The 27,394-nt window shown below is 44.1% G+C and overlaps 1 protein-coding gene and 1 non-coding gene across 2 annotated transcripts in view; both read right to left on the reverse strand.

The window, feature by feature from the left end:
* The window catches only part of LMX1A (LIM homeobox transcription factor 1 alpha), a 163,311-nt gene that overhangs the window by 108,786 nt on the left and 27,131 nt on the right, over nucleotides 1-27,394 (reverse strand). The gene's annotated exons all lie outside the window — the stretch shown is intronic.
* On the reverse strand, nucleotides 6,805-6,992 carry LOC111765680 (U2 spliceosomal RNA). The gene has a single exon (XR_002797960.1). It is a non-coding gene; the product is annotated as a U2 spliceosomal RNA (small nuclear RNA).

The raw sequence follows: 27,394 nt of genomic DNA on the forward strand, positions 1-27,394 counted from the left end.
GTGTGTTACTGAAAAATGTTCCTTTCATCAAATGAGAAATAAATATTTTTCAAAAATTAAAAAAAAAAAAGCTCAGTTCTAGAGGTGATCAGAATCCAGGCACCATGGTTTACTAACTGGGTTACTTTGGGAAAGCTACTTAATCTCTCCAGGTCTCTATTTCCTGTTCGATGGGAGCAATAATGGAACCCAACATGCAGAATTGGAAGGGCCAAATAATATAGTGCCTGGCCAGGCTCAGGGCATATGAACTTCAGCTTCCCCCCCACCCACTGCAAAAAAAGTCTTGTCCTTCAAGGTTATAGTCTAGTCTCAGAAAGAAAAAAAAGAATTCAGTAGCTGTAAGTATTAGTTCATCCTTCTCCCAAATATTTGCAAAAAGAACAAATTTCCTACTTGGGAGATGATCTCATCCAAGATATAAATCCTCTCCACGATCCCCTAAATTTTGTCAGCAGAGGTGTGCAAGACTGGTTTGTACGTGCAGTGAAATATGGATGAAAATTATTTGTTATTGGGTTGCTCCCTTACTTCTTCCTCCTCCTTAAGTGCAGAGAATTAAGAATTAACTGTACAGACTTAATGCTCTGATATAAACACAAAGCAAATATTACTACCACAATCTCATGCTTCAAATCTTTCAGTGGATCCCCAAATCCAAGCTCCTTGCATAACATCCAAGGACCTCCTTGATTTGACCTCATCATCTGCCATCCCTGTCTTGGACTTTCACAACCTACAACACCAGACAGCTTCTTTCTTCCCAGTGCACAATATGTGCTTTCTTGCCTGGTTTCTTTAATCATACTGTCCCTCCAGTCTGGAATGCCAATTCTGCTCAGGCGTCACCTCCTCTCTGAAACCTTCCAAGCCCCTTATGAGGATAGGATGCATATACTTTGTGTTCCATTTTTCTCATCACTATAGTTAGCAATTTTCATTATAATGATCTATATTCTTTGTCTCTTGGGCCCTCTGGAGTATGGGCAATGAATGTGTCTTTCTCGCTCTCTCTCTCTCTCTCTTTTTTTTTTTTTTTTTTTTTTGATGTGTCCAGCACATAGTAAGAACTTGTGGAAGGAAGGTAAGAGGTAGAAATTTGTAGGACTGGTTTACAGGTGGGGGGGACTTGGCTAAATAATACCAATTCATCAACACCCACTGCCTCCCCAGAGTGACAGAGCCTGAAGAAATGGGCCCCTCTGCCAGAAATTTGTGACTGAGCAAGGGGGAGAGAAGGAAGAGAGAAGAGGAGGGAGGGGCCCTCTGACGTGACACATTTGGGCAGGAGTATTCTAGCACGCGGGAAAGAAGACATCAAGAGGAAAAGCCTTGACGCTTAATTTTGAAAGGACCCAGGAGGCCAAATACCTCATCTGAAAACAAACCTCTCCATTCGGGGCTGAGACAAGAACAATGGGGAGCTGTGTAAGGATTGGGAAGCACAGACGTCCCTAAAACCCTCTCCTTCATGACACGGCTCCAGGGCAGAGCTGGCCAGCTACACATTCCACAGATGAAAAGGCAAATTGGATATCCATCAGGTGCCTCAAAGAAACACAGAGATACAGAAACCTAACCCAAGAGCTGGCAGTGCCCAACGCAAACCAGATTTATTTCTATCTTTATTATTGGTCTCCCTCTAACAGGCACAGAAGCCCATATTCACAGCTCCTTGAAAACTACAGCAGGGTAAGCACCACCACTCCAGAGTTAGTGCCCAGGTTAGTGGGGGAAGGGGTCAACGTCTGACTAGCCAAGAGCCATGGCACATGGGAAACAAGCACAACCCCCTAACCCAGACATGACTATGAGGCCAGCTCACAGCCCAACTCCCACGTGGACCCTTACCACCCCCCATTCAAACCACACCCATCCATCAGACATCTTCTACTCCTTCAACCTCTTCTTCCTCCCATCTATCCATTCTCGATCTTCAAGCCCAGGTCAATGAAATTTGCAGATGTGTAATTTCGTGTGATGCTTTGGATTATTGTTCAATAAATATTCACTTCCCTCTCCCTGTTTCCCTTTGGGATGGAGTATATTTCCCTGCCCAATTGACTTTGGGCTTAGCTTTGTGATTTGCTTGGCCAATGAAATGTGAGTGAACATGCTTGTGTGGTTTGGTTTTTGTCACCCTCATGAGAACATGTCTAAGTGGCTGCTGATCCAAAGGGAATGTGGAGCAGACCTAAACCACAACCCAAAGCCTGTGACTCACAACCTGAAACAGAGTCGCCCCTGCCAACTCAGAGACTTGCAAGTGAGAATAATAAATGCTTGTTTTTATAAGCCTCTGAAATTCGGGGTGCTTTGTTATGCAGCATTCCTTTGGCAATTGCTAACCAATACACTCTATAAAGATAAACTTGATTACTAGTTTGTTCTCTCTCCATTTATCTATATTACAGTGATGGCTCTTCCCAAATGCAGTCAGTGCAAGATTCAGGGGTCTCTGAATCCCGCAATCACACAACACATCCAGTATGCTGTGCCTGATACTTCCCAGAGAGAAAATGGCTGGTAGTGTGGCTGCCCACCATCAGCAGGATTTCCACTTCAGTCCTTATGGGAAGTTACATATGCCACACCACCCTCCTCTTGTTTCTCCCTCCCACTGCCCAGGCAGCACACAGAGTGAAGTGGTCAGCAGGAGAGGGGCTCAGCCTTGGGCTGCTGGCAGCAGCTCTTTCTCTGTCCTCTCAGGCAGAAGACAGATGCTGTGCCTGTGCATATGGGCAGTGGTCATGAGAACTCCCTGTGGCTTCATGCAGGGGAATCAGGCAGTCTAGGAAAACCAGGCCAAACTTCCCTTCTCGTTCCAGAAATGACAGTGAAACAAATGGCAGGGAATTCATTCTGCTGACCAACATAGGATGCAATGCCAGGGCACAGCTCTGGAAGGTGAAAGACAGGGAGAAGAAAAATAATAGAGAGTAAGAGACAAAGAGAGTGAGAGAGGAACCCTAATTAGCTTTCGTACGAGAGTCAATTTATATTACATCATTGGCCCTCATAACTGGTCTAGATCTTACTAAATCCAGCCCCAAGAAGGTTTAAATCTTATAAATACCTGTTACCCAGAAAATCTGGCTGCCATTCCACAAGAATTCTGGATAGTCAAATGGCCAGAGAGAAAAAAAAATTTTTTGAGTGGCTTGAGTAGAACCAAAGCCCAAGCCCAACTCGAGACAGTTTTTAGCCAGAAATGGGCCCAAGCCCTGGGCAGAATAAAGAGCATCAGACATCCCCTACCCAGGAGCATGCCACACCCAAAAGGGATTCTGGCAGTTGTGTAGGGTGTGCATAATTAATAAAGATGCTGTTCAGATGCTTGTTACTGTACCTGTAGCCTGCAGATCTCAATGCCCCTCTGCAGACTCCACTGGAGTCTGCACCTGGGAGGCCCCCCTGACCGCGGTCAGCTGCTCCTGGTACTCTGCACAAACCTATAGGCAATTTCCATCCATGGGGGGCTGACCCACAGGAGGAAGGACGACGAAGAACTATGGGTGATTAGCACTTACCTCATTTGACCATCTGTTTTTGTACTGCTATTTGGCTCAGAAGATGAATGAAAATAGTTTCTGAGCAACAACACATTTTAAATTTCTAACTTTAAAAATGAGACATCACAAAGGCCACAGATCGTGCCCCTCCCAGGTTACGGATGCTACTCTCCCCGCCCCTACCTTCCTCCTTGGTAACTATAAACGTCGAGTCACAGAACCACTCCAGGAGGTCAAGCGGCCAGAGAAGGAGTATAGTGGCCTGCATGCCAAAATAAGGAAAATAGGACAGGAAACGCCTATGGAAGAATAGTTTTGGGGAAAAACCGGGCAGCAGTTCCATAAGGAAATGATTAGTCCCTGTTTGAAACAGATGCAGCGAAGCTATCAGATTCACCGTGCTTGCAGCACAGGAGGCCGGTCCACAGAGCACTCAGTGAACACTCCCTGGAAGCCAAGGAGTCCCGGTCAGCCGGCTGAGAACCAGATGCCAGGGAGGGGAGCTGAGAGAGCCCTGGGCCAGGAGTCAGGGAACCCTACACACTAGCTATGCAGCCCAGGCAAGTCCCGCCAGCTCTACGGGTCTGTTTCCTCGACTACAAATGGAAGCAATAAGAGCTGCAGCAAGAAACAGATGAAATCGTTTTGAACGCAATCAAGCCCTATACAAATTTTAGAGAAGACGTTCATGTGTGACTCTGCAAAGCACCAGGTATGACCTAGAGAAAGCAAGGCCTCTGAGGCAAAACAATACGAAAGACCCTGAGTTCCTTAAACGGCATTTAACAAAATAATACTGAGCTCCTGCTTGGAATTCACATTTTTTCAGAAGTTAGACCATTTAGTTCTCACAAGAGTCCCAAAGACAGATACTATAATCCCCATGGTACAAGCAGGAAAACTGAGGCACAGAAAGGTTAGGTCACTTGCTGAAAATCACACAGCTGGTAAATGGCAATGTGAGGTCAGGCCCCGGGCTCTATGGCTTTGATCCCCTTGTACGGGCTCCACGGCTTGGGTGGAGACGTGCATGCTGAGTGACTTCCACTGTGTCAATCAATTTAGAGGCACAGCCTGCCTGTGCGCAGGCTCCGCCAGACTCCTCCTTGGAAGGCGCTCGAGAGGTAATATGTCATGCTGGAGGGGCAAGCCGCTCATCCTGAGAGCCCCTCATGGGTCAGTGGATGGGACCTGACACTACTCTGGATTATTATTCCCTCCCCCTCGGTTTTGTTGACATAACTATTATTATAGATGATGCGAGGAGAGGCTCACCGGCGTCTCATATTCGATGACTGGTCCCCTTTGGAAAGAGGAGCTGCTTATGGAAACCCTCCCTTTCCGTCCTGAGTCAAGACATTCCTTGGGTGATTGGAGGGGAGCCCCCTCCTCGGCCCACCGCCATTTGGAAGTGATTACCACCGAGATACCCTGACAGCGTGAATGATGCGGAGTGCTCGCTCCTGGATGCTGAGCGAAGAGCTCACTGCAAAATCCCCACCCCCAGCCCTTGGCACACGCTGCTGGAGAGAGCCTCGAATCCCACTTGGATGCTGATTTCCAAGGCTTGCTTTCCACTTTCTGATACAGGGGATCAACTTTAATAACAAAAACCTGGCAGGGAAGGCACCTCTGCCTAGCAAGAGCCCCCAATGGCAAAAACCGAGGAAGTCTTGGTGGGGGGCTGGAGGGCAGACTGTCAGCTCATTTGTTACCTCCCAGCCCGAGGTGCAAGGGCATCCTGTGACCTTCCCCCCAGGCCTTCTGCTTAGGATCAAACAACAGCAGCAACTGTCTGTGTGTGTGGTGGCTTCTTCCCCTTTCTCTTGAAGAAGCCTCCCTCCCCACCACCTCCAGCCAGGTTCCACCAGTTCTTCCCAGAGGTTCCGTTTGGGCTGCAGACTCTTGAAGTAATTTGCACACGTGCCTCCATGCATAGCTCTCAGCAGCTTCCCCACGCAGGAATCCAAAGACCACTGGGGACCTGACAGTGCCAGACATTGGTCAAGATGACCAGGAAACCATCCACCTTCCTCAGGCTCCAGGAAAACCATCACCACCTTGTGTCTAGAGCTAGAGAAGCTGGTTGGTAGGTTGGTCGTTGCAAACCAAATCACAGCATCACAACTTCCACAAAAATTACTGGGTTCTAAGGGCCCAGGGAGGAGACAAAGGCCATCCCGCAACCTTCTTAAGAAAAAAAGAAAAAAGAAAAAAATGCTTCTCCACCTACCCTGAGCAGCCATTTCCTCAAAGCTGCTTCACAACAATCTCATGGCACAAATATCCTCCCCGTTTTACAGAAGAGCAAATGACTCAAGAATATATTGCCTGATGCCCTATGGCCAGTAAGTGGCAGTCATAATTTAACCCCAGGTCTTGTGACTAAAGGGTATTGCTCTCAGCTTTGTTTCACGGGGTTTCAGACTCTCTGAGTTCTTGTCCCCTACAGTGGCCTGAGAGCAGGGGCACTTGATATTACCCAATCATCTTAGCTCTGTGTAGTATCAATTCGAATTCTCTACCACTGATGGTTAGAGACAATGATGTTTCCTGTATGACCTAAATGTAGTTTCTTTCCACCTTCCTAACTTTCTGTTCTCCTCCCCCAAGCTCTCTTACTAGATGGGAATAGTTGGCTTGCTTCATGTTATAAAACAGTGAGTTAATAAGAAGCGCCACCTTTGCCTGCTCTCTTTGTGTTCCGACTCAATACAAAGTCAACAGATGTAGCATTGCACTTGGAGTGATCTTAATCAAATTCCACAGTGCACCCAAGATGGGGGTGTTAAGTAAAAGCAAGTTCTCCTGCAAAGTTAGAAATCATCCTGCTGCCTGAGGGCACAGGAGCCCCAGCAGGCCAGTCCCCCTGTGGAGAATGAGCAATTAACAGTAGGGTTCTGCAGCCAGCAGGGTAGAGGTGAAGCTGGTGCACCCGTACCTTCACTCTCCCTTTCTTACATCTTGGCTTCTGTATTTTTTTGTATTGTTCTCTTTTAGTGAATAATTCGGGAAATTATACTGGCACCTCAGTCAGAAGTCCCTGGGATGTGTGAGGCATGGGGAACTGAGGTCTGTTGGAAAGTAATCACAGCTGAATGGCAGAACTAAGAGTTTGGAGAGCTCAGTTCTCCTTTCATCTGCATGCACCCAAGTACTTGCACTGTAGAGGGGATATTGTGTGGACTAGGACTTGGAAAGGATATGTATTGATCATGACTCCTAGAGTCATTTATGCTGTCCTATGATAGCATAAATGTTATCATCCCAAGGACAATGAAAGAACTTTTCTTGTGTGCGCACTGTTCCTGGAAGTAATGGAATACCAGGTTGATACGTGAAGTAGACAAGTAAGTTCCTATTCCATTTTCTAATTCCAAAAATCCATTTCCTATATTGTCCTAGGATAGAAGACATTATCAGATATTGAGCTAATTAGGACAGATACTGTACTTGATCTTAGCCAAAAGGTTAAGCAATAGGAACTTTTATAGATATATATAAAAAAGAGTCAACCTTATGACAGTACTTGCTATGATGTTCCCCCAAATCTGGGAATATATTCTATTTCCTACTTCTCTTAGTCTGACATTCAAGGAGTTTAAGACTTATCTGGAATCTCATCCACAGATGTGATGCAATCCCAAGAACTAAGCCTTTCAATCAACAGGATTCACACTTTTTCTTTCCCAGGGCCCCTACCTCCTCCCCAGGAATGCCTGACTTGAATCCCAGTGGTCAGAAAAACTGCATCTATTCATCTGAGGTTTTCAAAATGGTGGCCATGAACAACAACAACACCTAGGCCTAAATGATAAATATTTTAGCAGAGGTTCATAATTATATGAACAATTATTTCCCATATGTAAAAAGAAACGTCTCAGGCTCAGCCATCCTTATGCTAGCTTCATACGGGTTTGTGTGTCAAGAAACCTACACTCAATTGGACTCTTAAACTTGCAGAAATTCCCAAGCCCATTCCAATTCCACATAAGAGATCTCATGACAAAACTATCTCACCCCTCAGAATTCCACATCCTGTCACTGACAGACGTGGATGTCCACAGGCTGGCTCTTCACAGCCTTGTGTTCTGCAGAGACATGCCCGAAGACAGGCAATACAGTCCAAGTGCCACACCAAAGGGCCATACATTCCACATGTTGGTATCAGCCTCTTTCTCAGAATTGTCATCAGAGGTCAGGACCATCACCTGGTTGAGCATGTTCCAATCTGTAGACCCTGCAGTGAGGGAGAAAGAGAAAGGTGTGCTTGCCCCAGAGATCCAGGGAAATGAACTCTTTAGGTGCCCTCTACACAAAGGCATTCAAATTTGTGGAAAGAGGACGGGGGCAAATGTAAGGCCTAATTTTCCTCAGAGCTTCTCAGAGGGCACTGGTGGCAAAATGCCCCTCATGGTGGGCATTTGGAGGGCTCAGCTCCCCAAAAACTTTTAAACTTAACTTGTAGCTTCACAGTGACCCAGAAGGGAAGTCCAAGTACCATCATGGCCATTCAAGTAGGTGGTCCCAAGCTGCCCACTCCGCCCCTAGAAGAGCAAAAGGCTACTATGTACTGCTGGCTCCCCACATCCCCACATCACCTAATCAACTGAGACAAATGAGAATCTCTTCTGCTCTTATGGTTTGGATATTTTCCTTTGTTTTCTAAACGCCCAGACTATTTCAGCAGTTTAAAAAAAAGTACTGCAAATATCTCCTTTATTACTATTCTAATATGTGTTGAAGTAGAATACTTGGGCCATGAGGACAGAGAAGAGTTTATTAGATTATGCAAAATAGCAGTACGGCATGCTAGACAGAGCACAGTCTGGGGAATCAGGAGCTTATGGGCACTGAGTTCAGCTCTGCCCCATATTTGCTGTCACCCTGAAAAAGATCTCACTGCATGGTTGCCTTTATTTTTTCATATATAAAGCATATTTGCTTATTGTGGCAGACTGAAGATAACTGGTGATAAATTATTTGGCTGTCTTCCATCAAAAGATAGAACTGTGTCCCCTCACTACAAATCTGGTCGGGCTTGTGATTGCTCTGACCAAGAGAATACAGTGGAAATCATGGCTGTGCCAATTTATGAACTCAGGTTTTAGGGGTCTGGCAGCTGCCACTTCCTGTCTCTTGGATCATTCACTCTTAGAATCTAGCCACCATGCTGTGAGGAAGCCCAAGAACCCTTGGGCCTACCCAGAGAAGAACCAAGACCCTCAGCAACAGCCTCAGCTGATCTCCTAGGCAAGAGCCAGCACCAACTTATCAGCCACCTGCGTGAGCCATTGTGGAAATGGATCCTCCATTCCAAGTTGAGCCACCCAAAGTAATGCTGCATGAAACAGGGACACGCCATTTTTACTGAGCAGATTCATGTGCAAAATAAATGATAGTTATTGTTAACTTTTGGGGTGGTTTATTATGCAGCAATCAATAACTGGCACTTATATTTGGACTTTCAGAGGGAAAAAGGTGTGCTGGACAATATATAAAGGAATTATTTTTCACCTATAGCTCTCTCACAAAGAGCCTGCCTATCAGAAAAAAGTCATGGTCTACCTACCCCTAGCAGATGATTAGTCATGTACAGCTGATGGCAGTTGGAAACAAAACAGAGTCCATAGGTGAATTCATCCCAGCAGGACTGGCATAATTTATGGGGGCCAATGGCAAAGTGAAAAACTATTAAGAACTTCAAGCTGTGACAGCAGAGCATTAAACCAAGCTTGGGGCCCTTCTCAGCCTGTAGCCTATGTCACTACACAAGCCACTTGCCCAAGAAGCCAGCTCTGCATCCCAGCTTAATGGCCTAGCTGATTCCCACTAGAGGCGCACATACCCTACACCCAAGAAACCCATCTCCTTCAGGACTGACCCTGAACCATTCAGATATTTTTATTTAGAATAAACCAGGTGTATTAGTCAGCCAAAGGGGTGCTGATGCAAAAATACCAGAAATTGATTGGTTTTTATAAAGGGTATTTATTTGGGGTAGGAGCTTACCAGGCCATAAAGCATAAGTTACTTCCCTCACCAAAGTCTATTTGGAGCAAGATGGCTGCCGATGTCTGCAAGGGTTCAGGTTTCCTGGGTTGCTACATTCCTAGGGCTTGCTTTTCTCTGGGTTCAAGGTTTCTTTCTTTCTGGGGCTGGCTTCTCTTTCCACTGCATGCTGACTTTCCAGGGTTCCAGCTTAAGGCTTTAGCATCAAACTCCAACATCAAAACTCCAACATCAGAAACCCTCAACTCAGTTCTTCACCAAGCCTTTCAACACCCTAATCATAACTCAATCATTCCCAGGTACAGATCAGATTACAAACATAATCCAATATTTCTTTTTGGAATTCACCAATAACATTAAACTGCTACAACAGGTAAAATAGAAAATCTACCTCTTATCATAAACCATTCTTAGAAATGACCATCTTCTTACTTAGCCACATACAGACCCCTAACCCCTTTTTCTTTCCTTTTTGTTGGAGGCTGGGTATTGGAACTAGATAATAGAGAAGAGTTTTTAAAAGGTACTTTTAACAAAGATGTGGGTAGGGTTTGAGAAAAGCAACAAAAGATACTATAGTACTCCAGGGCTAGAAACTTCAGAGAGCTCTTACCACCCCTGGCCTGTAGGGGCAAGAGAAGGGAGCAGTTACCAGAACCCAGAGAGAGCTCTGTGGAAAGAAACATCTATGGATTTTGAGGAAAGGATAAAACCAACATGAAGGGACCCCCATGGAGAAGGAGCCAGGGCAATAAACAGTCAACCTCATTCTTCTGCCCTGAGATCTACCAGTACCACTTATAGGCCAAACACAGGGAGTCTATGGATGCAGGCACAAGGGAGTCCATGGATGCAGTGCACACAAGTCAGCTTAATGGGAGCATAGACAAAAGCTAAGCCTATTTTTAAGGAAGCCCTCTGCAGAAACTCTCAACATTCTCCCATTAGTCTCTGAAGGCAAAAACTCAGAGTCACAGGAGGACTCCTTGGCTGCCATTTCCCAAGCTGTCCTCAGATATCAGGGCTGGACTATGTAGCTGAGGTGATGAAGACAGTGAGCAGTTATGTTAGAGGTGGCGGGGCCAGTCCCCATCCCACAGCCATGTGAAGGAGTGCTAACAGCAAACGGAGAGGCCACAAAGCCAGTTCCCTAAACAGGCAGCAAACAGCTCCACAAGCTGACACTTCCTTGAGAAATAACTGCTGTCTCAGCCAGCTGTGTGGGAGATGCCTTGGGGTGTGTGTGTGTGCAGAGGGAGAGGGGTACAGTGACCACATGTGAGTTTTCTGAGCTTCAGAAAACACTGTTAGCTTGTCCCTTTGAGGCCAAAGCAGTGAACATGAAAAAAGGCGCATGCGCTCATTCACTGAGTCAGTCTCTACGAATCAAAATTCCCAGAAGTCTTCCAAATGGGCTCAAGCAACATTTGCTTGCATATGGATTAAGTGTAGGGTACCTCCACGTCCGTGGTAGTGTTTTCATAAGTCTCTCCCTTTTCTGATTTTAATAACTCACAGCAGACAAGGCTACTACCCTCTTTCTAGCTGGTCCTCCATGTCGTTGACCCCTTGAATCTTAGCTTCTCTTTCTCCTTATATTTTTTCTTCTGGCTTTACTCCAACCTTTTAAAAATGTTTTTTCTTCCAGTATCTTTCTTTTTCTCTGTTATTTCTCATTCAGAAGACTTGCTCCCTTACCTCTTTTCTTTTGTGCTTAAATATAGAGAGAACACAGATGTTCATGGTTTGCAGATCCACAAGACTTTTAGGGTCCAGCACCTTCTCTCTTTATCCAAAACTGGCAGATCCCTTTTTCTACGCAGCTAAGCATGTTGCCTTTACTCACAATAAGCACTCAATAATTATTAGAATTAATGGATTAACTAAGGGTGCAGCTAGCTGATAATAGTGGGTGGCGTCCATTTCACATCATTCAGGAGTAAAGCAGTCCCACTTCATCCCAGAAAGAAGCCATGGATATCAAAACCTAGAGGCTTCTGGTATAGGCTTCCTTTTCCTGTTGTCCATCCCCCAAGTTAGGTGATCAGTCAGAGACCTTGTACAAAAAAGGACAGTTCTGGAATTCCAGTTTGTTTCTCTTGACAAGCCTGCAAGACATATCCTATCAATTCTCTCTCTGATTCAGTCTGTCCATTCTCCCATCTTCCTCTTTTATTCTGTTCTTGGCCCATCCCAGTTTAATGGGATTTGGGGTTCCAATCTGCCCCAGCATTTATGTTTATGAAAGGGATGTCACCACAGACTACAGTCACAACTTCTGGCTGAACCTTCCTTCCCTCCAGCCCTTCTTTGGGCTGGTTCCATGCACCTTCCCTAAACCCTCTCGACAGTCACACTAACCAAAGAGCACTTAGGAAAAGCTCTACTGCCTTTCATCTGCACCAGTTCCAACCTTGGTTTAGAGCCCCCAGGGATATCAACACAGGAACTTTGGAAATCCTAACTACAGCTTTGTACTTTGAATACTGGCTTTGAAGTGTGTGCTAACGGCTGTAATTGGCATTATGGAAGAAGGTTAGAATAAATTACTTGTAGTTAAGGAGCCAGCGAGTGAAAATTATCCAAGTCACCTTGTATTTGGCCCTTAATCCAGCACTGTAAAACTAAATCCTTGTCACCCTGACTCCTCTGCCCAGAAAACCCTTATTCGTCTGAAGCACAGCACTGGGTTTCACAATCCTGCACTCAGTCAGACAACCTTGAGAGCTGGCCCCCTAGAGCCAGTGGGGGCCCTTGGCAAAATCTCAAAACCATTGTGGAGGCACCGCAAGCCTTTGGAGAGACTCAACCGCTCTTGACACATCTCCTGACACATGTAACCTCCCAAATACCATTGCCCCTGTCTGAGAAAACCCTGCCTCCAGCAGCAGAGAGTTAATCCCCACCAACATGTTGTTCTTTAAAAAAATAGAAAAAAGTTCTAGGACCACCCCTCTCAGCTGCACTGGTTTCAAATCAAGGGTCCTGAAAACTGAGTCTTCCTGGCTGGAGAGGATTATTCTCCATGGTAGTATTTCTGAGACTGCCATGGGAAGCAGAGGAGAGTTGTTTGGGTTAGGCTCTTACAGCAGAGTGCAAGAATCAAAGTCAGGCCATTAGTGAAATTCAGGGATCAGTGGTACCCCTTCTTCACCCACAGCCTCTTTGTGTGACATAGCACACACGACACAGGTATACCTGGGAGCAATGGAGGGAAGTTGCACTGTCTTTTCCCTCCCCGGCCACACACACTCGTTCGGAGAGTGCAGAAGGAGAGAGACCTGGCACACAGGTGGAGATGCTCCAGGGCCGGTGGAGAGCATAACCAAGACCCATCTTCCTCGTGGAAGCCAGCACCTGAGAGTCACCCTGAGGAGCGGCGGTCCCGGGAGCCCCTCGATGCCTACACTGGCAGTCTCGTGGTAGGCAGCACCGGAAGGAGGGTGTGTGGATCTCCCTCCAGCAGCTTCATGAGTAGACAGCACTGCATGGAGACGCCGAAATGGGACAGAAAGAGGCCCTTTTCCCTACTTGCAGACTGAGGCTGACAGTTGTGTTTAGAGGCACATACCAGGCAGCGGACTTGGCCAAGTGGTTAGGGTGTCCGTCTACCACATGGGAGGTCCGCAGTTCAAACCCCGGGCCTCCTTGACCCGTGTGGAGCTGGCCCATGCGCAGTGCTGATGCGCGCAAGCAGTGCCCTGCCACATAGAGGTGTCCCCCCCAAAGGGGAGCCCCACGCGCAAGGAGTGCGCCCCATAAGGAGAGCCGCCCAGTGAGAAAGAAAGTGCAGCCTGCCCAGGAATGGTGCCGCACACATGGAGAACTGACACAACAAGATGACACAACAAAAAGAAATACAGACTCCTGTGCCGCTGACAACAACAGAAGCGGACAAAGAAGATGCAGCAAATAGACACAGAGAACAGACAACTGGGGGGGGGGAAGCGGGGAGAAATAAATAAATCTTTAAAAAAAATAAAAAAAATAGAGGCACATACCTGTCCATGAACATTCCCAGAAATACTTGGGGGCCTCTAGGGGGGTGCTGAAGGTCCTGTGTAGGTGAGAACCTTTGGTGTTAATGTGCCCTCATTTGTGTGCACAAGCAGGTGGGGCCCCCAGGGCCATCTGAGTTACATGGTCCTGGAGCCAGATGTACTTGTACCTCTATGGCACAAGAGAAAAAGGGAAGGGCAGAAGAGAGAGCGCTTGGAGGGCAGCCCAGCGGCCATAGTTCTGCTGTTAGCACATTTCCACCTGGGTCCCAAGGTGCACGCAGGCCTGTGCAAGGCTTCTACCCCGTCTCCTGCTGTCCTCAGCAGGACAGAGGTTTCCCTTCCCTTTTGGTACATGTACATTTCTGATCAGGACCTGCCTGAGAATGAGTTTGCAAAAATCAGAAGAAACAAGAATAAACAACCCTCAGAGGACTATTTATAGAAATGATACTTGGAAATGGTTCAAGAAGAAAGTGAACAGTCTCTCGTGTATCTGAACCCCACCCCGGAACCTCATACGATGCACTATACACAGTCAGCACCCAACCAGCACTAAGTATTCTGTTAATCTGGAGGACACCTTGAATTTGTGGAACCCAGTCAGAGCGGGGATAGTAGAGAGGTGAACTCCAAACAGTTGCCAATTCTAGTTTTTAAAGCCGATGGCAATGCAACTATCCACAAATAAAATAATATACACATCCCAACTATGCGATTCATGGGGATGACTCCCCAAATATTCTTACAAGAGGAAGGTACAAGGGAGATGGCAGGATGAAGTTATATTTTGAATTTACCCTTCCCTTTGTATTAGTTAAAAGCTTAGTCTTAAAAACAAGGCAAAATGAGTGTTAATTTATTAATACAAAAAACGATAAAAATAGGGGCCTAGAGAACACTTGCACACCAAAGAATTTCAGGTGGGTCAGCTCAGGCTATCACCACGTGGAGGGAAATCAAGCCATTCTGGGAACATTGGAGCACAGGGACAGCCCCAAAATGTGAAACATGATAATACGGGAGGATAAAATCCTTCTAAGTAGAGCGCCAGGCCCAGCAGATTTCTGCAAACTATTATCTAATTTGATTCCCCTCGATGCATTTCAGGGGGATTTAAAACACATCACCTTCAGCTGAAATGGGTTCTGGTAAATTTCTTGAGCGCTCTCGCGGATCTCACGTCATCCTCTGGGTTCTGGGTCAACACTCCATTAATGACCCACCATTTAGATCCACTGGGTAACTCACTCCCTGGCAACCTATTTTATATATGCTGTATAAATTCAGGAAGCAATTAATAGTAGCCACAAAAGCAACATGATTGAAGGTGCTTTCCTCAATCAAATTGTAAAGCAAGGCACTTCTCTTACCCCAAGGCCAAGAAGGGAAACAAAGCACCTGGAGAAAAATACTAAATGGCTCTGTTGTGTATTCTCTCTTCCATCCCTTGCTTGGAGAGAAAGTGAGACTACTTGCTGACTTCTTCTCTTAGCACCTTATTTCTACTCCCCTTCAAAAGAATCATCCCTGTCACTGAAAGTTGTTCCTGCTACCTCTTCCCATATCTATTCACCCGACGACTCTGTTCACCTGACGGCTCTGTTCAGGTACAAGTAATTTAATAATAAGACCATAAAAATCAGGGAGGAAAGAGCAGTTTACTCATTAACAAAAAAAAAAAAAAAAATTATCTTAATGCAAAAAGGGAATAAACGTAGGAATACTTTTGAAAAATTGATTTCATCTGCACTTTGCAACCATTCTCCTAGGGGGCCAAGTCAAGTATCATCCCATGCACAGAGAGGTTAAGATGGTTTAAAAAGTCAAAATTCAAAGGAAATCCACTGGCTCATAGTCCAGAGCTTTTCCTAAGGCATTACATCACTTCTCTTTGGGGGATGACCCAACCCACATCCTCAGGTCCATTCTCCAGCCAATTTCCAGAGATAGGGGTTGCCCACTTGACTCAATGAGATGTAAGTAGAAGCCCCCTGGGTGGCTTCCAGGAGAGCTTTTGAGAGGAGACAAGACTTGCTGGTATGACCTTTTGGCCTTTTACCCTCCACCTCTTGGTCCTACCCCTTCTTCCCGCCTGGAATGTTATTCCAAGGCTGGGCCTGCACAGTCTTTCTGCAGCCGTGAGGATAAAGGACTTTCCTACAAAGGATGGGAAGAAAAAATACAAGAATATTCTGGATTGCTGATAGTATTGATGAGCCCACACCCACTCCCCACCCCTGAACCATCTCCCATGCTGCTAATCCCCAGGATTCTTGCAAGGTAGAAAAAATAAACTCCCCTTCTGTAAAGCCAGGGTTCACTGGCTTTTCTGCCATATAAAGCTGAAAGTAATACAGCTAAGATCTCTCTCTCTCTCTCTCTCTCTCTCTCTCTCTCTCTCTCTCTCTCTCCTCACACACACACACACTCAAACACACACTCACATGAACCTCCTAGGAGAAAATAGAGATATTCTTTAACTTGATCAAGAATGTCAACCTTAAACCTAGAGCCAACTTAATTGGCTTTAAGTATAACTTAATTATACTTAAAAAATCATCACTAAAGGCATTTATTATTCCCTCTTAAAACACAGGAAAAAGATAAGAGCATTCCCTATTACCTCTACTTCTTAAATATTTAAGAAGTTCTGGCTAAAGAAAATACAAGAAACAGACATGAAATATACAACTGCTAGGAAGGAGGAGAAAGAAAATCAACTGAAAAAAACTCTTAAAAATAATAAGTTCAATAAGGTATAGAGAGGCAAGACAATATGTAAAAATTAACTTTATGGAATTAGTAATAAACAAAATTTATGTTAGGGAGAAAAGGAGGTTTCATTCACAGCAGGAAAAAAAAATACCATATGATAAGTAGGAATAATCCTAAAAAGTAATATGTGGGACCTTGGGATGAAAATGCAAAATGTTTATCACTGAAAGAGATAAACAAAGATGTGATAAACAGAGACACAGCATGTTACTGAATGAGAAGATTAGCCTGCCAAGGGAATACTTTCTCAAAGTTTAAGACAATTCCGTTAATCTCAATCATATTTTTTCACTGATGACAAAATGAATAAAAAGTACAGCATGAAGAATTGAGAAGAACAAGTTTTTATTTTAAAAAATAGTGGTAAGGAAAATCAATGACAAGTAGAATATGCGGTTAATACCAATTTTATATTATATGCTTTCAAGTTGACCAGGCCCAGCAACTATTTAGTGACATACTGTGGTTACAATGTTAATAGTTGATGTGACAAGTGCACAGACCTAGCACGAGAATATTCCTTATTAGGTCATGACAGAAAAATGTAAGAAGATTCAAAATATGTTTCTACTTTTAAAAGTAACTTTTCTATAACATTTTCACAGTTTTTCTATGGGGTTTGGATGATTTTATAGTAAATAATGCATTCAATCATAATGTAAATTTGGCATTACTTTTAGGAGCCCTGGACACAAAGCTCATATTTTTCACAGCTGCAGTGGACAGCCAGTCACTTGTATAAAATGTGGCACATAGGCCAGTGGGCAGTAGGAAATACTCATTAACAGTGTCCTAAGAAATTTGTTTGATTTAGTTCTGTTACAGAGTTAGAGATTGCATGTATAGTATAGCTGAAAAAAATGGGTCCCTTATTATTAGGGACCCAAACTACAAATGGTGTCTTAATAAGCTTAACAAGAGCCACAAGAAGCAGTATAGATATTTTTAAAAGGTCTGGCTTTGATGCTGCGTCATTGAAATGACAGGAAATACATGCAAGCTTGCCACCCTTGTATGCTTAAAGGCACTGTTAAACTGTTCATGGAAATGGATGTTCTAACTGGAAGTCTCACCTGGGACCAGCAATGGCAAAGATGTAAGATGCATAGAAATGTAGATTGTCATAGTAGTGGCTATTATTGTTGCTATTACAGTATTTCTCTGGAGATGTGTTTGTGGTATCTTTAAAACTTTATTGCTTGGCTTGCAAGTAGTGCTCATGCTTGAATGAAAAACAGAAATTACGCTTTTGTTGCAAAGGCATGTGATAATATGTGTCTGTGTCGTTTGAATTTAAAAAGCTAAATTTGAACTCAGTATCACTGAACTCACAAAAATGGAAGTGGCAATGTGTCCTTATAAAAATCAATAGCAAACAAAAGAAAAACTTTGCAAACGTGTTGCGTTTTCTTAGATGTGTTTCTTAGACTTAATAGATCAAATACATCAAAGCATTTTAGAGTTGGGGTCTAAAACAGAAAACTCTTTTCAAAAAGTTTTAACAAAAATGCTCCTACTCTAAGATAATCTGAATGTATATGGCAACCAGAATCCCAGTGCACATTTTTAGAATGCTAAAAATGGAAGAACAACAATAAAAAAATAGCGGTAAGGAAGGCCATGTTCTAATGACACCGTAAAATATATTCTAAAGCCAGAAAAGTTAAAAACAGCATGACAATGGAAACCTAGAATTTTCAGACAAATGAATGGAATAACACAGCTAGCCCTAAAAAACTCCCTCATTCTCTTGAGAAGTTAGCAAATACTAAGGAGGGCATTATAAACAAATGGAGGAAACATAAACCTTTCTACAAAAGATATTAGGAAAATTGGATACGCGGAGAAAAAGAAAACTATTCCTCACTTAACTATATAAAATAACCCTGAATGGATGAACGGATTACACATAAAACACGAAACTTCAAATGCCAAGAAAAAACTACTGTTGATCTCCAGAAGGCCAAGCTCCATGAAGGCAAGGACCACGTCTATCGTTCACTATTTCCCAAGTGTCTGACTCAGTTCCTGGCAGAGGGAAGAGGGTCAATACATATTCGTTCACTGGCTAACAGACACAAATGCCATCACAAAATAAAAGAAAGAGTTAATTATATAAAATCAAATTTATGTATATGATAAAAAATTATACAGCAAACGAAAAACTGGAAAAGTATTTGCAATAAATATTTTAAAGTGTTCATTCAAATACACATGAAGGAGAATGAAACTGTGTTATAAAAGAATGAAAAATGCAACAAGTATAAATAGCCTATAAACATCTGAAAAATTATCCAGACTCATAAGTAATTGAAAAGCGCAATTTAACACTATCAAATACATGTTGCTCAAATGTGGCCACCCTCTAAGGCAAATTCAGCATGTAAATGCATTACCTTCCCCCCAGGATGGGACATGATTTCTGGGGATGAGCCTCCCTGGCGCCAAGGGATTACTACCAAGCACCAGCTGATGATGTAACTAGAAAAAGACCTTAAATAAAAGGGTCAGACCAACAGAATACCTCAGCCTACATGTAATATCAGGTGTTAAAAACTGCTTTTTGACTTTGGATAAAAGGGGGAAATGGAAAGGACAAATGAGTTTATATGGCTATGAGTCTCCAAAAAAAAGTCAGGAGGTCATCAGAGGGGTCATGTTTATGCATGCCTCAGCAGGGTCCCAAAGATAGCCAAAGTAGATACAAGCCCAGGAACTGGTTCTTCTGAGGGCTACAGAGACCCACAGGTTCTATGGTCAAATCAGCAAGTATTCTTAAAGAATGGACGAGGATGGTAGTTTGAAGTTGGCTGTACCCCAGAAAAACATGTTCTTAAAGCTAATCCCTTCCTGTGGGTGTGGACCCATTGTAAGTAGGACCTTTGAGAGGGGACTTCAATTAAGGTGTTGCCCACCTCATTCAGGATGGGCCTTAATCCTCTTACTTAAGTCCTTTATAAAGAGAAAAAGAGAAACCCAGGAAGCAAGAAGCTGAAAACAACATAACCTGGAAGAGGAGAGACTAGCAGATGCCACTATATGCCTTGCCAGGTGGTAGGGGACCCAAGGATCACCAGCAGCTGGTCTTTGGGAAGAAAGCATCACCTTGATGATACCTTGACATTCTCACAGTCTCAAATTGTAAGCTAATAAATTCCCATTGTTTAAAGCCATCCCATTTCCTGGTGTCTGCTTTGAGCAGCCTAGGAAACTAAAATGAGGAAATGCTGAAAAGCACCTGACACATTCATACACTGCTAATAGGAGCACAAACTGGTGGAGAATTTTTGGGAAAGTAATTTAAAGGTGGTTATCAAGAACCTTTAAAAATGTTAATATGAAAATAAAAACAAACAAAAAAATCTTAATATGTTTTATATCATAACTCTCCCTCCAGTAATCTAAGGAAATAATCCAAAATATAATAAAATGTGTATCATCAGGAATGGTCACCTAACTGGTAATTATAAGAACATAAATGGTTAAATTATGTTATAACTAAGTTTCATAGCCATTAAAACCACACTTTCAAAGACCAGTGACATGGGAAACATTCACGAAATAGTGTTAAATGAAAAGAGATGGTTATAAGAATGCAATATAGAATGGATCTAATTAGGTAAAAAGAAAAATCAACGGACACAGGATAGGTAAATAGGCAGGCACATGTGCAAGCATGCATGCACACACACACACACATTAGGGCAGAGGGTAAGGCTGGAAAGAAAGATACCAAAATATTAAAGGGGTAATTTGTTAACAGTGGGATCATAGGTGATTCTGATTTTCGTATTTTTAGTATTTTCTAAGTATCCTCAATAAGCAGGTGATTGTAATTCAGGCAGAGATCCTAGCTTTCCCAGGGTTAGAGTTCTCTGTGCTAGCCACTAGGAGACTAAAACCTTTGTTTTCACTGGAGTTTTGTTTTTTTTTCTTTTTGGGTCTTAAGGTTTTCTTTCTATAAAGGGGTAAGAATACTTTTTAGCAAACACTAGAAGGCACACGGAGATACTGTTTTCCACAGGCTGACGTAAAATTAGAGGGCTGCACTATTGACAGATACCATATAACCTGGATGACTAGGCCCTACAAGTGTTGAACACAGCGAGGATGGCTAATGGCCACACTATATAACCTGCTATTATCAGGATGATATCTTCCATAGGATGAGAGTCTCGGGCACAACCCACTGTCATTCTAAGCTAAGACACTGAGCATGAATTAAATGTGAGGATTGCAATCTGTTTTTTCACCAAAAACCATGGGTCAAGATGGGAGTCTAAGAGGAAATTTTGCAAGGGAAAAGGAAGAATGAAAGAAAAGATGCTAAGGGCTAAGGCAGAGAGAGAATGTGCACAAGGTGGCAAGGCCCAGAGGGCTGGGACTCAGGCCCCAGGTTTGTCAGTGACAAGCTGGCCACTGGCCCTACTGCTCTTCTCTAGGCCCAGGGCTGCTAGGACACTGATGGGGTCAGTCCCAAACCTAAAAGAGGCATTTGCACTTTTGGAGAAAATCTCCAAGGAGTCCCTAAACCCTGGAGCTAGAAACCACACCTTTCAAATCATTAGCAATGCTCACTAAATTCCTTGCCTGCTCTCACTCTTCGCTTATCTTTCCAAAGGCCCAGGACAATAAATCCATCTCTCCTGGAGTGTTAAGGAGTGTTGCCCAGAAATGAGGCCATCCACCTCAAAGGCAATCTACCCATTTTAGGTACCTAAATAATAATCCCCTGAGCTGGGTCAGAGAGCTCATAAAGAAAGATATAGGTAGAGAATGATGGCAAAAGACTACGTGAGCAGTACCTGAAAACCAAATGACATGTCCATGCAAAAACTTGTACATGAATGTTCACAGCTGCATCATTCATGCAGGCAAAAAGTGGAATCAGCCCAAATGTCCATCAATTGATAAGTGAGTTTAAAAAAATGTGGCATATCCTTACAACAGAGTATTATTTGGCCACAAGAAGGAATGAAGTGCTGATACATGGTACAATGTAGATGAACTTTGAAAACATGATGCTAAGTGAAAGAAGCCAGATGTTTATATGAAATGCCCGAACAAAAGAACCTGTAGAAACAGAAAGCAGATTAGTGGTTGTCTGAGGCTGGGGTGGAAAAGATTTAGGAAAGAAATGGGAAGGGACTGACAATGGCTACTGGTTTCTTTGAGAGATGATGAAAATGTTCTAAAATTAGAGGTTATTGATTAGATTAGGGAATATCCTAAAAAGCACTAACTTGCATAAGTTAAAAGGGTGAATTTTATGGCACATAAATTATATCTCAATAAAGTTATTATTGGGAAGCAGATGTGGCTCAAGCAATTGGGCTCCTGAGTACCACATAGGAGGTCCAGGGTTCGATTCCTCTGGTCTCCTGGTGAAGGCAAGCTGGCCCACACAGCAAGCTGGCCTACGCAGAGAGCTGGCCCACCCTGAGTGCTGGCCCATGCAGAGTGCTGACCCGCGCAGGAGTGCCTGCCCACATGGAAAGCTGGCGGAGCAAGATGATGCAACAAAGAGAGACACAGAGGAGAGATAATAATAAGAGATGCAGCAGACCAGGGAGCTGAGGTGGCACAAGAGATTGAGCACCTTTCTCCCACTCCTGATGGCCCCAGGATAGGTTCCTGGTGCTGACTAAAGAGAAGGCAAGCAGACACAGAAGAACTCACAGTGAATGGACACAGAGAGCAGACAATGGGGGGATAAATAAATAAATCTTTTGAAAAAAATAAAAGTAAAGCTATTATTAAAGAATAAAACTGTATGCTTTGACTCCTCTCTCCTCTACAGTAGTGTCATGATTCTCCCAGATCTTCTATTTCATTCTAAAGAAAAAAGCTAGAATAACCTCCCAACACTGCCACCAGATAAATTCCAAAGTCAAGAACCCACCATGGGTCCTTAGCACCTAGCTTTTTTTTTTAATGTTTTTTTTCTCTCCCCTTCCCCTGCCCTCATTGTCTGGTCTCTGTGTCCATTCACTGTGTATTCTTCTATGCCCACTTACATTCTTATCAGCAGCACCAGGAATCTGTGTCTCTTTTTGTTGCTCATTATAGTGCATCAGCTCTCCATGTGTGCAGCACCACTCCTGGCCAGACTGTGCTTTTTTCGCACGGGATGGCTCTCCTTGTGGGGTGCACTCCTTGCACATGGGGCTCCCCTATGTGAGGGACACCCCTGCATGGCAGGGCATTCCTTGCATACATCAGCACTGTGCATGGGCCAGCTCACCACATGGGTCAGGAGGGCCTGGGCTTGAACTCTGGACCTCCTATATGGTAGGCAGACACTCTATCAGTTGAGCCAAATCTGCTTCCCAGCACCTAGCTTTTGAAATCCCTTCTTCAATTATCCCCACTCTTTTCTTTCCTGATTTTTCCATTCATCTGTAATCATGTCATAATTCATTATAGCAACCTCTTGCTCTCCTCTCTAGACCAGAACACAATTTGCTAATTCCAAACTCTATTTCTTCCAAAGCCATTCCTTCCACCTGGAATATCTTCCTTACTCCTTTACCAAGGAACAACTCTCTCAAAATCCCACTCCTTTACTTAATAATTGCCTTACCTTAGGTAAGTCATCTTCTCCAATACTCAGTTTCCTTATATGTAAAATGGGGAGTCAAAATTCGTTAAAACTATACAAATTAAAATTCTACATTGCCCAGGCCACCATATCAGGCAGTTATAATAATGATCAAACCACATAAAATCTATGAAAATAATGTTCTGTGACCTGGACAGCACCAAACCTATCTAAGGTGATATTATCTACAAGAGTGTTTCTTAAGCTTCAGGAATTTCCATGTCACAGATACTTTTGCCAAGTCTCCCACTACCTGGACAATTGTAACATGTATTTATAATCAATTCACACATTTTTCTTAATAGATTTATTTTTAAATAGAAATTATATATCACCACTATGTGCCATGTAAAATTGCCCTCTCTACCCCCACTGGTGGCACAGTTGCAAAACGCTCACCTCTACCACCTGCCCCCTTAAAGACCTGAATCAAAACTAACCTTCTCTAGAAAACCTTCCCTGATTTAGAGACTCCTTTGCCCTCCATGATAAAGCCCTTGCACGTATAATTAACACTCCATCATTTTTGCACTTGTTGATTTCACTGTTCTCAGTTCTTTCGCATTTGGGTTCTCAAGTCCAGCACTGGCTCATAAAAAACCAAGGGGCAAAGAAAGATCCCACCTTGTTTCTTTTATTCCCTGCCACAGGCCCAACTACAATACAACGAGCATTTGCTGAAAGAATAAAAACTTGAATGAATGAAAAGAACCTAATAAATGCTCACAGTTTTCTATTTATCACCTCACTTCTAAAGACAGAGTGAATTCCATCTACATCATTTCCTGATCGATGGTGTAGCCACACCCACAGTCTAATACAAATACCAGTCAGTGAGGACAGTAGTTTGTTAAAATAAGACGAGCGCCTGGCACAGAGTAAGCATGCAGCAGTTTTTGTGGTATGCATGTCCACTAAGCGGTGATTACCGAGAAGGCCCTGCTTTCTCTGGCGACCACCTAAGGGAAGTGCCCGGGACAAGCACAGACGAGTCAGAGCGGGAAGACGAATGGCTCTGGGCTTTGTCAAGGCTACGCTGGGCCACACAACTCAAACCAGAGCGTGGGTCGGTCTAAGCCTCTTTCTACCAGCCCAAGAGCGGCTCTACCCTGATGAACGGCCCAGGCCTCCACTTGATACTCGCCTAATTAGAAGTAAATCCCCATAATACAGGAGAGCCTTTGCGTGTCCACAGTGCATTTTGGCCATGAGTCTCAAAGCACCAACAAAAGAAGCTGCAAGTGAAATTACTGATTGAATACATCCAGACACAGAGCAATCCCTGTGTCAATGTTGACAGAGCAGCTCTTTATCGTCCAGCTCCTGGAAGGCAAACCTAAAGCAAAAGCACTGGAGGGGCAGTGAGAAAAAGAAAGCTTACAACTGCAGAAACATGCAGCCTCAGATTCATAAAATATCAAACAGCATTTAAAAAATGACAGTAACTGTTTTTATAATCCTAAAGTTGTATAAAATGTTAGTTTACAAAGCACTAACTCAAATTTCATTCTCTCATGCTGTCTTTATATTAACCCTATGAGCAATCTAATTTACCCCATTTTTACAGAAGAAACTGAGGTTTAAAAGGCATCTTAAGCCCAGATTTTCTGACTCCCAGTCCAGTGCTCTTTTGATCATCACTGTGATCTAGTTAAACCAGTTCTCTTCTATGCACTGCATCATAGTAAATAGCCAATTAATGTTTAATATAAGAATGAGTCTTCTGTACCACCATCATAATAAGGACTCCTTACCTCTAAGGTAAAAAGAAGTATTAGAAAGCCTTACTTAGATTGAGCTAAATCTCTCTCCATGCCACCCGACCCAGCACAGAGCCCCAGTGACCCCTACACCTTCATCCAAACCCTCCAAAGGCTCATGCACATCCCCCGAAATGAATCCAAGGAAACTCAGCTACTAGATACCTAATACTAATCCCATGATGTAGGTTTCAAAATAATTAATTTCACACCAAGATTCCATCCCTTGCCATAATTCTCATCAAAAGTTCTCTATCTGACCTCCCTGGTCTTCTATTGAGCCTCTTCCATTACTTAGTGAGTCTTGGATTATTTGTAGCAGTGAATAACTTCAGGGATGGAATGTGAATTTCCAATTAAATCTATCTTTTTTATTTTTGTTTCCTTTATTGTACTTTGGATCAGGGATAATTATAGGGGGAGAGGTGTGCTTCTTTTCCTGCACTGTTCAATTTTGATCTCTCAAAAAAAATGCTTCCCAACCCTGCCTTTTCAAATCCATCCAGTGCCCCCAAGATGAGAATTATCTATGACAGCCCCACAGTCCTTGGGTGGGAGAGAACAGAGCATCCTCTTCTCTCAGTTAATTACCATTTCTTGCCTGTGCATTTGATTTCAATAAAGTCTCTCTAATTACTTCAAATATCACCACTCCTCCCTCCCCCCTCTCTCCTGTGCCCCTCTTTTTCTTTGAGAGCCTGAGACTGATGAACTCAAACACACCAGCCAGCCTCGGGCATCTGCTGTGATGAGCAAAGACTTCTCAAAGTTAATAAGCCAGGAGTTAATAAACCAGACTTCCCAAAGTTAATAAACCTGGAAAAACTCAATTATCACTGTTTTTACTATTATTAAAATATTGCCATTATTATTGTTGTTGTTATTCTCTGCTCCATCTGCAGCTACCCGAAGACCTTCCCCCACACCTGCCTGCCTCCCCTTCCTCCCTCCACCCTCACCAGTGGCAGTAATATTGTGTGAGTAATCCCAGAGGGGCTCCCCAGCACTGCCCTGTTGGCGGAAGCAATATTGGAGCCCGTGCAGCCCCCGGTCCCTTCAGGCTCAGCTCTGCCCTTTTATATTACACACTGTTCAGTCAAATCCATCACTGGTCTCCCAGACCTTTCCAGTAGGCTGGAGGAGGCTGAGTGGAAATGATGATTAAAGAAGCTGGAAACAGAGAGGAGGGGAAGCGGGCAGATGAGTCGAGAGGGAAGAGGTCTGGTTTTTGGACGGTGCATCCAATTTCCATATAACGGCTTCTGAGGGTCAGTATTTATTCTGCACCCTCTAGGCAAAGTGGGTTCTCTAGAATCAGCTAGGGATATCTGCAGATAAGGGTATTATTAGCCAGAAGTGTTTCACAGACACCCAGCAGGTGTGTTTCTCCCTCACTTGAGTTCTCTCCCTTTGCAGGAACTGCTGCGTGCATGGAGAGGGTGGCCTTGTAGAACTGGCCAATGGCCGCAAGCAAGTGGGGTGGGGGCGGAGGGGAGGAACCACAGTGGGGCAGGACTTCCAGTTCCTCTAGTCTACTCGTTGTACGGATGAAGAACAAAGCCAAGACTTCTTTTTGCAGATGACTGCATCTTTCTCTTTCTCAACGCTACCCAGGCCCCCCTCATCCTGTTTCCAGCCAACACCCCTAAAGCTGAAGTCATCTATTTCCTCGAACTTGCTCAGCTCCATGTGATTCTCTTTCAGTTACTAATATTATAATAACCCAGTGCTTCTCAAACGTGGGTGATTCCCCCCACCCCACCCCAGGGACAGCTGGCAATGTCTGGAGATATTTTAGATTGCCACCACTGAGGGTGCTACTGGCCTCTAGTGAGTAGAGGCCAAGGATGCTGCTAAACATTCTCCAATGCCCAAACACACTCCCCATAACAAAAACTTATATGGCCCAAAATATCAACTGTGCAGAGGTTGAGGCACCCTGCTATACCCATACCAGCTCCACGACTCAGCTTCAGGTCTCCTTAATAGGCAGCTGAAAAAATGGTCTAGAAACTACGGTAGAGGCAGGCTTGGTAGACTTGGGATTCAAAGGTCACTCTCCTAGGGATGCCAGCTGAAAGTGGGGGAGTGGATGAGTTCGTTGCATGGGATAAGGTAAGCAAAAGGAGAAAAGAAGGGAGGGGACTGAGAGGAAGGCCACAGAGGGACCAAGACAAGGAAGGAGACACACTCCAAGGAGATAAGAAATCCAAGTCAAACCCAAGCGATGGGCTAACTGTACTTTTGTACATGACCCAGAACCAAGCACAGGCCTGGGCAGTACATATGGACACCCTGGAAAAGCCAAACTCATCCTGGACCCAAGGGGTCCGGCCTGGCTTTAGAGAGAGCCTCAGAGGGTCATGCCAGCACTCTGGGCAGGCAGAACAACCAGAAGGCAAAGGCAGAGCTGCCACTGAGTCCTGGAGCCGAGCACCAGCAGACAAATCCTGTCCCAAAGACCTACCAAAAAAGACAGCAGGGCAACCTCTCCCCTGTTGCTCTGTAAACTCTCTTATTGGGAAGCACCTCCCTCTGACAACTTCAAGTTTCCCTCCCAGCAGCACACCATCACCAGGAACAGAGGCTGGAGGTGGACTGTAGGAACCACGCAGGGGCTGGACAAACAGCCTGGCCAGGGAAGGAGTGCCTCCCACTCAGCTCTTAGCCCCAATCCAGTCCCTTTTCAGCAAGGTAGCTACTGCCAGCGGGGAGCTTTGGAAGGAGTCAAGT

This window comes from Dasypus novemcinctus, chromosome 13, assembly GCF_030445035.2.
Source record: "Dasypus novemcinctus isolate mDasNov1 chromosome 13, mDasNov1.1.hap2, whole genome shotgun sequence".
In the NCBI taxonomy this organism is placed as follows: domain Eukaryota; kingdom Metazoa; phylum Chordata; class Mammalia; order Cingulata; family Dasypodidae; genus Dasypus; species Dasypus novemcinctus.